Source organism: Anomaloglossus baeobatrachus, chromosome 7 (genome assembly GCF_048569485.1).
Source record: "Anomaloglossus baeobatrachus isolate aAnoBae1 chromosome 7, aAnoBae1.hap1, whole genome shotgun sequence".
Lineage (NCBI taxonomy): Eukaryota > Metazoa > Chordata > Amphibia > Anura > Aromobatidae > Anomaloglossus > Anomaloglossus baeobatrachus.
In genome coordinates this window covers 172,279,388-172,294,890 of record NC_134359.1, presented here as the reverse complement: position 1 = coordinate 172,294,890, position 15,503 = coordinate 172,279,388, and the positions used below count along the sequence as shown (strand labels likewise).

At 50.4% G+C, this 15,503-nt stretch overlaps 1 pseudogene; it reads left to right on the top strand.

Annotated features, from left to right (window-relative positions):
* The first annotated feature begins 14,528 nt into the window (after window positions 1-14,528).
* Window positions 14,529-14,736, top strand: LOC142246870 (U2 spliceosomal RNA; annotated as a pseudogene).
* Window positions 14,737-15,503: the final 767 nt, after the last annotated feature.

The window sequence follows — 15,503 nt, the reverse complement described above, 5'->3', positions numbered from 1 at the left end:
GTAAAAGTTCGCCGCCTGTCTGCACATTTTCGAAAGTCACCTACTGCTTCAGCCGGCCTTGACGGCTTTCAGCGTCGTTTGCATCTTCCGGCTCACAGACTGGTGTGTGATGTCCCCACGCGTTGGAATTCAACTCTGCACATGTTGATCAGGATATGTGAGCAGAAGAGGGCAGTTGTTGAGTACCTGCATCACCTAAGCCGTCGGGAAATGGGTCAAACTCCACACATAACACCTGAGGAGTGGAGATGGATGTCCGACCTATGTACCATCCTCCAAAACTTTGAGGACTCCACCAAGATGGTGAGCGGCGATGACGCCATTATTAGCGTCACCATACCGCTTCTCTGCCTTCTAAAACGGTCTCTGCTCAAAACCAAACATGATGCATTGCAGGCGGAACACGATGAGTTGGAGCAAGAAACAGTAGTGGGTGTGGGTGATAACACACAGCCCAGCCTCGTCTCATCACAACGTGCAGTGGAGGACTATGACGAGGAGGAAGATGAAGACATGGAGCAACTCTCCGGCCAAATTGAGGATATGACATGCATACCAGTCATATGCTCAGTTCAGCGTGGCTGGCCAGAGGACAGGGTAGATGAGGAGGAGGAGGAGGAGAAGGAGGAGGACAGCATGTTCAGTCATCGTGTTGGTCTGGATATTGAAGTGATGGCTGTTAAGAGTCTGGCGCACATGGATGACTTTATGGTAAGCTGCCTGTCTCGTGACCCTCGCGTTAAGAACATCTTGGCCGACAATCATTACTGGTTGGTAACACTGTTAGACCCACGCTACAAGGAGAACTTTATGTCTCTTATTCCCGAGGCGGAGAGGTCAGCCAAAATGCAGCAGTTCCGGAAGGCCATAGTCACGGAAGTAGGCAAAGCATTCCCTTCACAAAACGCTAGCGTCATAATTGTAACACTATTAGTTAAAAGAAAGGGATAAAATAAGGCATTACTTTTTTTAACATCAAATTTTTTTTTTTTAGATTTAACCAAATAATGTGCACATTTGTTATAATAAACAAGTGAAAAATGTTGAAAATCAGTCATCCAAAGGTGTGTGAAAAAAATATATATATATATGGTACCAATAAAAATGTCACTTTGTCCTGCAAAGAATGCAGCCCCCCAAATTATTTTTTTCCTCTGTGCGGCCCATACACCCAGCCGAGTTTGAGACCCCCTGCCTTACACTATATAGATATCATGTTCATTCCCCATCTATCTTGCTCAGGAGAGCATCTCCCTCCCCCGGCACCAAGAGCAGCTCATACTGAATTGTTACATTGACTAGTAACACTGCACACAGAAATGCACCTTAATATTCCACTGTTAACCCTTTCCTCCCAGCAGTAACACACAACTCCTCACCTTGATATCATGGTGATTTATGGTCAGAATGACGTCAATGCGATCAGTGATTTCTATTCTAGCTCTGCTCACATAGATTTTATATCCACACTCAACTATAGGCTGTTCTTCATATTTTGGGGGTTTTTAGTCAGATATACTAGTTTGTGCCTGTATAGTATTGGTGTAGATGGGAGTGTAGGGCATGGGTTACATGGCACTGTGGTGGGATACTGATGGGAGGTATTGGTGCTGTGTTTGATGCTTCTACTGGGTATTTTCCTACAAATACTGGAACAGCTCACTGCTTAGAATGATCCTTCCCAGCTCTATAATATATTATATATACCCCACAATGCAGGCTCACACACACATTTGTCTCAAGTGTATTGTAGGGACACAGATACAGTCTTGGTCATGTGACTAAAGGCTACTTTACACACTGCGATATCGGTCCCGATATCGCTAGTGTGGGTACCCGCCCCCATCTGTTGCGCGACACGGGCAAATCGCTGCCCATGCTGCACAACACCGACCAGACCCGTCACACATACTTACCTGCCCGGCGACGTCGCTGTGACCGGCGAACCGCCTCCTTTCTAAGGGGGCGGTCCGTGCTGCGTCACAGCGACGTCACTGAGCGACCGCCCAATAGCAGCGGAGGGGCGGAGATGAGTGGCCGGAACATCCCGCCCACCTCCTTCCTTCCTCATAGCGGCTGGGAGGCAGGTAAGGAGAGGTTCCTCGTTTCTGCGGTGTCACTCGGAGCGATGTGTGCTGCCGCAGGAGTGACGAACTACATCGTTACTGCTGCAGTAACGATAATCGAGAATGGAGACCCATGTGACCGATGAGCGATTTTGCACGTGTTTGCAACGATGCAAAATCGCTCATCGGTGTCACACGCAGCAACATCGCTAATGCGGCCGGATGTGCGTCACAAATTCCGTGACCCCAACGACTCCGCATTAGCGATGTCGCAGCGTGTAAAGCCCCCTTTAGTGGGAGTGGTGTACAGGGTCTTAGCAGTAAAGAGTATTCCATATTTCTGCCAGATACCCACAGAGATATTGAAATCTGAAAAAAGAGACTTCTGCTCATTGAAGGTAAGAACTGCTCACATAGCGTTCAACTCCACAGCAAACGAGTGCTCTAGCACTGGCATCTCAGCAGGGATATTCTCCTACTACACATGTGTGTCTGGGTCGCTGTGACAGTTTACAGGACATAACTCAGGGCACCTAGACAGAAGGCAGAGGGACTACTTTCTATTTCTGGTGTAGAGCTTAGTACAATATATATATATATATACTATTACATGTGACACATGTACCTTGTATTACCATTATTCGCTGTATATGAACCCCTTTTCTCCGGGCATTATTTGTCTATAGCATTTTTCACGAACCTGAGGCAACAGAGAACCCTTCAGTGAAGGAATTCCACTTACCCTCACAATACCAACCAGGGGCCTCCCTGCAGTAACTCAGGTAGTTGTATCCATTCTCTTTCCGCATTCTATGTGTTCCTCTTCTTTCTTCTTTTTTTTTTCTTTTTTCTTCTTTTTATTTCTATCATGTAGTTCAGGGGTTTATAGATATATGTCCTGCATCTCATATTTCCTTTAGTGGTGCTTCTTACCCATTCTCATATCATTTACCCTAGTATTTCATGATCCTGAGGCGACTGAGAACCCTTTAATAAAGGAATCCTTTTTCACTTGAATTGTCAAGTGATACTTACCAGTGACTATCACGTAATGTTACAGGTAGTTGCATTTTCTTCCTCTTCTTTCTCTCCTTTCTTCTTTGTCACACGGTCCATTGTGTTATAGCCCACGTGTCATGATAACACTTGTACCATCTTTTCATTTAGATTCTACCTACAATTATTTACCGATTCCAGTTCTGAAATAGGCTTTCATCATCTACTCACTAGAATTCTCAAGTGCATAAGGTACTGAGACATATACATGTTCACACCATTATAAAGAACAAAGTATAAACATTGAGGTTTTTCTCACACCCATGTTCCTGTGTTCTTTGATATGATATGTGTTCATTTCCTTCACTATATAGGATTGCAAGTTTTCCATTTGTACCTTAATGGCAATGACGCTATACAATTGAACACATATCATCCTGTTATCCATATAGGTGTGTATTTACCTGCTTGACTATTTTTGGTTGTTTGATCCAGAATGTTTCTCCAGATAGGTCATGTGGAAATTTTCTTTCCTCAGTACAAATGTTTTCACTATGGCTTTGGAAAAATTTTTTGTATGTGCATCATGGTCATTTGACCCATTGTACTCTCAAGTAGCAATATATTGTACTGTTATGTTGTACTATGTACTAATTACGTGTTTATATGGTTTTGTAACCCTTTATGATCTTAGATAACTTTATCCTTGATAAAGACCTAAAAACAAGGTCGAAACGTTGGATGAATTATCCTTTTGCACAAATAAAGAATTTTCAGCATTCCAAGAGTTCTTTTCTTACGTTATTGATCACTATAGTGTGCCAGAGCTATTTCTATTGAATTGACTCTTATTTTTTCTGAGCACCTGCTATATACACAGTGAGCCAGACATATTCAAGTTTCATTCAGAAGGCAGAGGGAAGCCTTAGCAGCTGAGCCTATATCTTGGCTTGTGAGCATTAGAACAGGCCGGCGATTACAGGGTAACATGAAAAATGTCCAGCTTGTATTATGACTAGAACATGACAATATCCTTTTAAGTACTAACCTATGATGCGTTCCTAAGCAGTTGATGTTATATGTTCTACATTTCATTTTCTGCATACTTTACAAGTAGTAGAATTTGCTTTGATATAGGCAACTGGATTTTCACAATGAAAAGGCAAAGGATAACGCCCGAAAAAGACGCCATACATTATGTCAGTGCCATCACTGACAAACCTGGATTGACCATGAAATACATCAATCCCCTTAAAGGTGAGTTAAAACAAGTTTTAACTAAATTGCCTTATGTCACAAACCACCGGGGGGTCACTCAAAAATCCCCCGCGCTGGCTACCAGTACGTCACAATCGGGGGGTAACAAGTGGGGGTCACCCCTCCTTTATACCTCCCGACCGACAGACAGAGCACGTGACGCGCTCTCTAGCGCCCCTCTTATAGTCAGGCCAATTATGGAATTGCCCGACAATAAGCAAGGAGGCCGCTATACTACTTATGCCGATTATTGAAGGGTCCCCGGTGAGAGTAAGGTATATATTCCCCCGACCTCCGCGGGCGGAATATATAAAATCTCCCCGAATCTCACTGGCCTCCCCACAATAATCCTTGGCACAATTCGCTGCCACCAACCGATTTACGGTAACTATTAGCCGAACACACAGACGTGGGATTCAAGATCGAGATAACAGAACAGCCCAAGATTAATTATATAATTTAATCAGCCTAAAGCACACTAGAACTACAATATATACAATAGGGAATCTACAGAATATACATATGTCAGAGTACAGTTACAGATAAAGCATGGTTTACAAACAGGCATACACAGTTCCAGCAGTTACCTTGTTGCGTCTGGCCACAGGGGGGCGCTGTAGACCAGGTTTCCAGGAACTCCCTCACAGGTCTTTCCCAACCAGGCCCCCGAGCAGAAGAACACTGGAAAATGGCCGAAGTAGGGTTATCAACCTGGGCAATCCAAGTCCCCTCCTACCTTAGTGACCTCACAGGGAAGCACTGCCACTCCCCCTGCATGGATCAGAATTATCCAGCAAAGGGGATATTGGCCATAACTTTGCCTGGGAGCGTCGTAGGCAGACGCCAATGCTCTCATTGTGACAGTTATGAATTTAGCTACAGAACGAGGGGACTCATGACCTGTCTGCCAGTTCCCCAGTGGCTGATATCACGCCTGGGGCATTTCCCAATGTCCTGCTCCCATAAAAAGGGGGTGCCGGCATCGTCCACATGCGGAGACACCATTTTTATGGTTGCCATATTTATCGGAAATATGGCTTGCGAGATATGAACCATTTTTTACTGGAGTCGTTCTGTCTGGCTATTTCCATAGCCTTGCTAACTAGCTAGCAGCTCCTACTACAGGGTGACGGCAGGGAGTCATCCTGTGTCCATTGTCCTAAAGCCACCTAATTTCCATATCACAGGACATGGCCATGGGATTTGTTGCTAAACCAGTTGTGTGAAGGAAAGGGGGGTTGACACCAGGAGAGGGCTTCCTGACATACTTGAATATCATGATTTATCGTCATCTCTCCGGATTTACCTCACACCTCCCCCCTTTTGAGGGCGCTAGGGGGCAGCACACTCCGGTGTTCCCCCGTGCGCCCGTCCGCGACCTCTCCTTGTCGGGACAGCCCGTCTGCGTTACCGTGGTCACGGCCCCTTTTGTGGCGAATGGTGAAGTTGTATTGCTGGAGCGCAAGGCTCCATCGCAACAATCGCCCATTCGTCCCAGAGACGGTGTGCAACCAGCTGAGGGGATTGTGGTCCGTCTCCACGATGAAGTGGCGCCCGTATAGATAGGGTTGCAGACGCTGCAGGGCCCACACTATGGCCAGGCACTCCTTCTCCATCGTGGAATAGGCAACTTCCCTTGGTAACAGCTTCCTGCTCAGGTACAAGACTGGGTGCTCTTGGCTCGCAGAGTCCACCTGGCTGAGCACCGCACCGAGGCCGAAGTCACTGGCGTCGGTCTGTACTACAAACGGCCGCGTGAAGTCGGCTGCCTGTAGCACGGGCGGGCTGGACAGGGCGTCCTTTAGGGCCCGGAAGGCTGTCTCGCAGTCCATTGTCCAATCGACTGCAGAGGGCAGCTTCTTCTTGGTGAGGTCCGTCAAGGGCTTTGCCAGGCTACTATAGCATGGAACAAACCTCCTATAGTACCCAGCGGTCCCCAAGAAGGACATCACCTGCTTCTTGGTCCTGGGGGTGGGCCAGGATGCGATGGCTTCCACTTTCTCAGGCTCGGGCTTCAGTGTTCTCCCACCTACCCGGTGACCGAGGTACTGGACCTCGCTCATGGCCAGCTGACACTTTCCCGGCTTGATGGTCAAACCTGCCCGGTGGATCCGCCTGAGCACCTGTGCTAGATGCTCTAGGTGATCTTCCCAGGTGGGACTGAAGACGGCAATGTCATCCAGGTACGCGGCCGCGTACCCTTCAAGTCCCTTGAGCAGGGTGTTGACCATCCGCTGGAAAGTGGCAGGGGCATTCCTCATCCCGAATGGCATCACCGTGGACTCGTACAGTCCAAATGGGGTAATAAAGGCAGAGCGTTCCCTGGCCTTGCGAGTCAGGGGGATCTGCCAATATCCCCGGCTCAGATCCATGATGGTCAGGTACTGAGCCCCGGCCAACTGATCGAGCAGGTCATCGATGCGTGGCATTGGGTACGCATCGGCGACCGTGACAGCATTGAGCCCCCTGTAGTCCACGCAGAACCGAGTGGTTCGGTCCTTCTTAGGGACGAGGACTACAGGCGAGGCCCAAGCGCTGTTGGATGCCTGGATCACCCCCAGCTTCAGCATCTCGTCAATCTCCTGGCGCATGTGTTGCTGCACCTCCAGGGAGACCCGATATGCTGAACGCCGGATCGGGGGATGATCCCCAGTGTCCACGTGATGGACAGCCAAGTCAGTCCTTCCGGGCTGGTTGGTAAACAACCCCCGGAAGGGGAGGAGGGTGGCCCACAGCTGGGACCGTTGGTCTTCCAAGAGCTGGTGGCCAACCTCCACATCCTCAATGGATCCGCCTGCCCTAACCTGGGCTAGCATATCCAAGAGGGTTTCCGCTTCTCCCTCCTCGGGCAGGTTGCACACGGGGAGCGCACATGCCTCCCGCTCATGATGTGCCTTCATCATGTTCACATGGAAGGGCTTCCGCCTTCCACGGGCAGGGTCCAGGGTGACCAGGTACGTTACAGGGTTGAGCTGCTGGTACACGAGGTATGGGCCTTCCCAGGCTGCCTGAAGCTTGTCCTGTGGTACGGGGACCAGTACCCACACCTTTTGACCCACTTGGTAGGTCCTCTCACAAGCGTTCTGGTCGTACCAACGCTTCTGATCGGCCTGGGCTTGAGCCATATTGTCGTGTACCAGTTGCGTCAAGGCCTGCATTTTGTCCCGGAAGCGCATGACATACTCGATAACCGACACTCCAGGGATGGCCAAATCCCCTTCCCAAGCCTCTTTCACCAGAGCCAGGGGGCCCCGCACACGTCGCCCGTACAGGAGCTCAAACGGTGAGAATCCTGTTGAGGCCTGTGGAACCTCCCGGTAAGCAAATAACAGGTGTGGGAGATACCGCTCCCAGTCACGCCCATGGGAGTCGACCAACATCTTAAGCATCTGCTTTAAGGTGCCATTGAACCGCTCGCACAGGCCATTAGTCTGTGGATGGTACGGGCTGGCCACCAGATGTCGCACCTGGACCTGCTTACAAAGGGCCTCCATCAGCTGGGACATGAATTGGGTCCCCCGGTCAGTGAGCATTTCCTGGGGAAAACCCACTCGGGAGAAAATCTCCAGCAATGCGGTGGCCACCTTGTCAGCCCGAATGGACGACAAGGCCACTGCTTCTGGGTACCGGGTGGCATAGTCCACTACCGTCAGTATGAAGCGTTTCCCGGAGCTGCTGGGGATGGCCAGCGGGCCGACCAGATCCACAGCCACCCTCCTGAAAGGCTCATCGATGATTGGCAGAGATACTAGTGGGGCTTTGGGGTGTGGCCCCGCCTTCCCCACTCTCTGACAGGTTTCACACGAACGGCAGTAGGCAGCCACATCGGCCCCCATTTTTGGCCAGTAGAAATGCTGGTTTAACCTGGCCTTGGTCTTAGCGATCCCTAGGTGTCCGGCCATCGGAATCTCATGTGCGATCCGCAACAACTCCGTCCGGAACGGATAGGGTACCACCAACTGTCGGTCCCTGGGCCACGCCTCCGGTGAACCCTGCTGGACCGTGGCCCGGTACAGCCGTCCTTGGTCCCAGACCACTCGCTCCGGGTCCGAGTCCGAGGGAGGCTGTGCCGCCTGCTCCTTAAGAGCTTTCAGGCTGTCGTCAGCGTCTAACGCTGCCTGAAACCCCTGACTAGATGTGGCCAGAATCGACGAGACTGTCACATCTTCAGTCAGTACCCCGGGACCTGTGTCCTGGCCTCCACCTGACTCGGCTGCCACTTGGTCAGAAGGGGAAGAGCTATCGGACCTCCGGGAGGCCCCTTGGCTTCCAGCACTCCCACTGCGGGTGACGGCGGCCACAGCCGCTGCGACCGTGGGTCGTGCCTGCTCCTCCTCCGTTCCTGACCAAGTCGCCGGTTCAGGCAGACCTACCTGGCTTCCTGACACCCCGGTTGTGGGGGAACCATGCACCGAGATCTTACCTGGGAGCACTTCCGCTCCTGGACCGGCCCCAATCTCACCTGCCTGTTCCCCTCCTGCAGCAACAGAACCCCGCTGTGAAATCTCTGGGGACCCCACATTTGCTGTGGTAGCCCCCACCCCACACACTGGTCCTCCCCCTGCAGCACCCTGCTCTCTGCTTATCCCTGCAGAGGGCAACAGATCCCAGCTCACAGGCTGGTTACTTGTAGAGGCATTGTCACACCTTTCTCTGACCCCCTCCCCTGTCACAGCTGCAGCTGCGTGTGTGTCTATGGTATCTGTGCAAGCCGAAATATCAGAGTTCACTCCCTCCTCCCTTACATCATTCATAGATAACACATTAACATTGTCAGGAGTCATGTCAATACTGGCTGAAGGTTCAGCCCTTGGTTGGGGCCCGAACTGGGAGGTTATCTGCCCCAAATCTGTCCCAAGTAGCACGTTTGCAGGGATCCGATCAGTTACCCCCACCTCCCTCACCCCCCGCCCTGCGCCCCAGTCCACATAAATGTCAGCAACAGGCAGCGCCGGGTCAATGCCTCCAATCCCGGAGACAGCGAGGGTTTTTCCAGGGATCAAGTCTTGGGGGGACACCATCTCAGGCCGCACCAGAGTCACCTCCGAGGCGCTGTCTCGCAGTCCTATGGTCACAGACCGGCCGACGGTGACAGGTTGGAAGCTGTCCAGGGACCTACCACCACCCCCACCCACACAATACACCTTGGGCGGCCCTTGGGACGGGGACGGAGCCGGGGCCTTGGGACGCTGAGGGCACATGGCCTTGAAGTGTCCAGGTAGGTTGCACTGGTGGCACCGTCTTGGTTCTGCCACGGGCCTGGAGAGGGGAGTTGAGGGGGACACCCCCTGCAGTCTAGGGGCAGGTGGGGCAGTCGCAGAATTCATCTTACCCCCTCTCCAGGTGCTGCTGGTGGCCGCTCTCCTGGCCTCAGGGGCCCGGTTGTTGGTGTAGTCATCGGCAAGGGCAGCTGTAGCCGTGGACCCCTTTGGCTTCTGGTCTCGGATGAACTGGCGGAGATCCTCAGGGCAGTTCCACAAGAGTTGCTCCGTGATGAACAAGTCCAGGATCTCCGGTCCGGTGGAAAGCTGCAGGCCTTGGGTCCAGTGGTCGGCAGCTCGGGCAAGTGCCCGCCGGTGGTCAGCCCAGGAGTCCTTTGGTCCCTTCTGTAGGCTCCGGAACTTCTTGCGGTAGGACTCTGGAGTGAGGTTGTACTGTTGGATCAGGGCCCGCTTGATGGTGTCGTAGCCCTGATCTGCCTCAGCAGGCAAGTCCCCAAGGATATCCAGGGCCTTACCCCTTAAACGGGGGGTCAGGTATTTGGCCCACTGGTCCTTGTCCAGATGGTGCTGCAAGCAAGTCCGTTCAAAAGCAGTCAAGAAAGAGTCCAAGTCTCCATCCTTCTCCAGCACTGGGAAGTCCTCAACACGGACCTTTGGAAGTTTGGTGTCTCGAAGGTCACATGTGGCTGATGAGGGCCGGAGCTGAGCTAGCTGCAGCTGGTAGTCACGGTCTGCCTGTCGCTCTCGCTCTTCACGCGCTGCCTGCCGCTCTCGCTCCGCAGCCTCACGCTCTGCGTGCCGCTCTGCCCTGCGCTCTGCCAGGAGTTCCTTGTAGCCCTTCTGGTCTCCAGCCTGGAGAAGGGCCATAGCCATTTGAAGAAGGCTATCCGAGCCTCCCAGGCTCGGTGGAATGGCACGTGGTGATCTGCGGCACGCTGCGGAGCCTGGTGATTCACTGTCCCTTTCAGAGCGGAGGGCTGGCATCTGGCTCGTTGAGGAACCTTGGGTGAGCTCCTCCTCATCTTGTCCAGCAGTGCCAGGTTGCGCAATGTCCTCGGCAGAACGGTTTTCTGGCGTCGAGCTCCTGGAGGACTCGTGGGCAACCTCCTCATTGCTGTCCACAGCACCGTCCTCCCTCTCTTCGGCTCCTGCCTTAGCATTGGCCAGTTGCATAGCTCTGCTCCTGGTGCCATCAGCCATTCTTGCAGACTTTTGGTCACTGACACAGAACTGACACCTGATGCCTCCACACACCTTACAGTATCTGCACTCTGACACTCTAGTGTTGAGCTAGTCTGAAGACCCCAGCAGCCACAGCTGCTGCAGGCAGTCTTTAGTGTCTGGGAGTATGGGTCTCACACTCACACACACTATTATCTCGATCCCACCGCTTGCCACCAATATGTCACAAACCACCGGGGGGGTCACTCAGAAATCCCCCGCGCTGGCTACCAGTACGTCACAATCGGGGGGTAACAAGTGGGGGTCACCCCTCCTTTATACCTCCCGACCGACAGACAGAGCACGTGACGCGCTCTCTAGCGCCCCTCTTATAGTCAGGCCAATTATGGAATTGCCCGACAATAAGCAAGGAGGCCGCTATACTACTTATGCCGATTATTGAAGGGTCCCCGGTGAGAGTAAGGTATATATTCCCCCGACCTCCGCGGGCGGAATATATAAAATCTCCCCGAATCTCACTGGCCTCCCCACAATAATCCTTGGCACAATTCGCTGCCACCAACCGATTTACGGTAACTATTAGCCGAACACACAGACGTGGGATTCAAGATCGAGATAACAGAACAGCCCAAGATTAATTATATAATTTAATCAGCCTAAAGCACACTAGAACTACAATATATACAATAGGGAATCTACAGAATATACATATGTCAGAGTACAGTTACAGATAAAGCATGGTTTACAAACAGGCATACACAGTTCCAGCAGTTACCTTGTTGCGTCTGGCCACAAAGGGGCGCTGTAGACCAGGTTTCCAGGAACTCCCTCACAGGTCTTTCCCAACCAGGCCCCCGAGCAGAAGAACACTGGAAAATGGCCGAAGTAGGGTTATCAACCTGGGCAATCCAAGTCCCCTCCTACCTTAGTGACCTCACAGGGAAGCACTGCCACTCCCCCTGCATGGATCAGAATTATCCAGCAAAGGGGATATTGGCCATAACTTTGCCTGGGAGCGTCGTAGGCAGACGCCAATGCTCTCATTGTGACAGTTATGAATTTAGCTACAGAACGAGGGGACTCATGACCTGTCTGCCAGTTCCCCAGTGGCTGATATCACGCCTGGGGCATTTCCCAATGTCCTGCTCCCATAAAAAGGGGGTGCCGGCATCGTCCACATGCGGAGACACCATTTTTATGGTTGCCATATTTATCGGAAATATGGCTTGCGAGATATGAACCATTTTTTACTGGAGTCGTTCTGTCTGGCTATTTCCATAGCCTTGCTAACTAGCTAGCAGCTCCTACTACAGGGTGACGGCAGGGAGTCATCCTGTGTCCATTGTCCTAAAGCCACCTAATTTCCATATCACAGGACATGGCCATGGGATTTGTTGCTAAACCAGTTGTGTGAAGGAAAGGGGGGTTGACACCAGGAGAGGGCTTCCTGACATACTTGAATATCATGATTTATCGTCATCTCTCCGGATTTACCTCACACCTTAATATTGTCATGCATTAGAATGACTGTCTTAGGTAATGATAAATATTTTCTACAGGAAGAGGAGTGTTTGCTGAAACTGAAATCGAAAAAGGGAGTTTTGTTGCAGAATATCGAGGCGAGCTCACGTATGCACTTACGATGGTAGACAACTACTCGAGATTTATGGTTGTGGTACAAGTCAAACATCTAATGGCCCATACTGCAGCGAAGGTCTTCCAAGCACACTTATGCAGACCTCATGGCTACTCAGAGAGAGTCCTCACAGATCAAGGCACTGCCTTTGAAGCGGAAATCTTCAAGGACTTCTGCAGCTTTTACCGATGCAGGAAGATGCGCACTACACCCTACCATGCTCAAACCAATGGTTATCAACCTGCTCAGGACTTTACCCCATATTCCAGATGTGGCCTTACAAGTGATTTATAGAGGGATAACAATACGTTGGGATCACCGGATCTAATCTCCCTTTTTATACACCCTAAAATCTTGTTTGCTTTAGAATAAACAATAACATCATAAAGGTATAGCAGTACCGTTTCAAAGTTTCGGTGTCCCAAGCAGCATTCCATCAGCCTCTGGAAGGTTCCTGGCAAATTGCACAGCTCGAAGGGCATGCTTTTGAACTCGCAGAGACCCATCGGGGTGGCAAAGGCGGTCTTCTCCCGCTCTGCCTCAGCAACGGACACTTGCCAATAGCGACTAGTGAGATCAAGGGTAGAAAAATAATTTGCCGTTCTCAATGCAGCTAGCTATTCTTCAATACAGGGGAGTGGTGCTGTCCTTCTTCTTTAACAGGACCAACGGAGCTGCCCAGAGGCTACAACTGTCATGGATAACCCCAGCCTCCTTCATGTTGCTCAACATGTCCTTGGTACACTGGTAATGTGCAGGTAGTTTTGGCTTATATCTCTCTTTGATGGGTGGGTGTGCACTTGTGGGGATGTAGTGTTTGACCCCTTTTATTCTTCAAAAGTCTAGCGGATGTTTGCTGAAGACTTGCTCGTATTCTTGCACTAGCCTGTAGACCCCCTTCTTGTGATGTGAAGGTGTGGAGTCAGTGCCTACGTGTAATTCCTTACACCACTCCTCTGGCTGACTTGGTGAGCTGTCACTGAATGGGTGGGCTGAAGCAATGGTGGATGCTGCTGTTTGGATAGCATGTGTATCTACTGAGAACAGCTTATCAATGGTGGCAAATCAGAGCAGCTTAATCTCTTGCTCTCCGCAGTTCAACACTCTCATGGGCACTCTTCCCTTCCATATTAATGAATAAAACTATGATGTAAATAGCATATAGATACCCCACAAATGCAGATAAAAGTAGGTTATGGGAAAAGGGGGAAGAGAGATACAGGAAAATAGTGGAATAAAGTATACCTTCCAGGTGGGAGAGGAAATGGCAGCACAGCCAGTGGAGGTGAAGCAAGGGGAGCCTGCAACTAAAGAGTTGAGAGCGTTATCACATGGTGACTGAGCCTGATTGTAACGGGAGCATAGAGGTGCCGATCCTGTCTTACCTGCGTTGGTGTAGAAGTGGGTGTCCTGTGGTGGAGTCAGCTGTGTGCAGTGGTGGCCGTGGGTTCTTTTATGTGCGACCGTAGTAATAGCTGCGCCCACTTCCTGTATGGGAGTGGAATGCAGTGAGGCTAATGGAACGCATGCCTGCGCATTTGTGTTTAACGTCGCGCATGTGCAGAACGGAGAAAAGGCTGCGCTCACTTCCTAATGAAAGGGAGTGAGACGCAGCTGGGAAGGGAAGGGAAAAGATTAGGGTTTGGGGATGATGAAAGGGCTTTCTACGGGCAAGGATGGCAAAGGGTGGCAGTGACGGAAAGTCAGGCAGCCTGTCCTGTCCTGTCCTGTCCGTCCGTCTTTTTGTATCATGAATTGGAAAGACTGCAAGGGGGAGGGGAGGTGCTTGTGTCCAAAAGGAGGAGTTATTCAGATTCATTGCAGTGGGCGGCGGCTGCAAAAAGCACCATTCTTCTTGTTTTTGCTCTGCAAAACAGCCTTTTCAAGGGTTGGCTTGGGTGACAAAATGTCTTCTGTAGGCGTGGGTTTGTCTCCCTCTCCCTAAGATGTGTCCGGTATAGGCCAGGGTGCCACTCAAGGCCGTAACCAATTCGGGTTATAGCTTCTCGGCCTTTTGGCTAAGATCAAGTGTAGTTTCGGAGGACGCTACCTTGGTCGGTACTGGAAGGTGCCTGGGATTGCACGTCTGCCGGCCTTGAGGAAGTGTGTGCGCCTTCTGGTGACACATAGCCCTCTTGTGCCTGGACGGTTCCCAGGCAACGGGAGGCGATCACCTTTGTTATTTTGAAGTCCTACTGATAAACAGAAAAAAAAAAAAAATTAAATCTGTTCTTATCAGTTTAATATCTGATACGTCCCCACTCTGGGGACCATATATTAAATGGATTTTTAGAACAAGGAGATGGAAAAAATCTTGCTCTGTCCACTCCACGCATTGACCTGGTATTGCAGTACCTCTAGGACCGGTGCACCCCTTCTTAACCCAGTTTCCAAAAGCAGAACTCAATTCACCTGATTCAAATGAGCCCCATTAGTGAATTGAAAGAAAGCAAACACTTTATATGCACCTAAATTTGGCCAATTCACTTTTCACACTTTCACCCTTTTTTTTATCTTTCACACCTTTTACTTGCTTTATTGATGCAAAAGCTGTGCCAAATAGCAAACTCATCTCCACTCAACTTGACCAACTCTGCTATGTCCCGTGCAGTATCTTATTCTCAGTCTTATCTAGATCATTTGCAATTGAATAGAATAGATCCCTTTTGGACACATTGGATTCAGCTGCTGCAGTGACTGCAGGTCTTAGAAGATGCAGACTTGGCATCAGGTGCTGTCTATCAGATTCCACTCCAATTAAAGCTTCCATTGTTTTTCGGTGTTTTCTTTGAGCAATGATGATGTCTTTAGTGATCTGTTGGCTCCCTCTCCTGGAGGAAGAGTTTGCTTGCTCTTGGACTTTCAAAAAGAGAGGTCATGATAGACATTTAGCTTCTGAGCCCAATTGGGGACAGTCATGGGTGATGAATGTTTTGCAACCTGCTGCGAAGCCTGATACCGCAATATAAGGAACGTCAAATACTAAGAATGGGCGGCCTATGAAAGAATTAGTACTTTTATTAAGCATACTTAAACGGCTAATTGGGAATAGACAAACTGTAAAAAGCCCTCTGAGAAAGCCCCTCTCTAACCTTTGTTAGTAAGCTTTTCTGTAGTCTGCCTGTTGATGTATTTTCCGTTTGA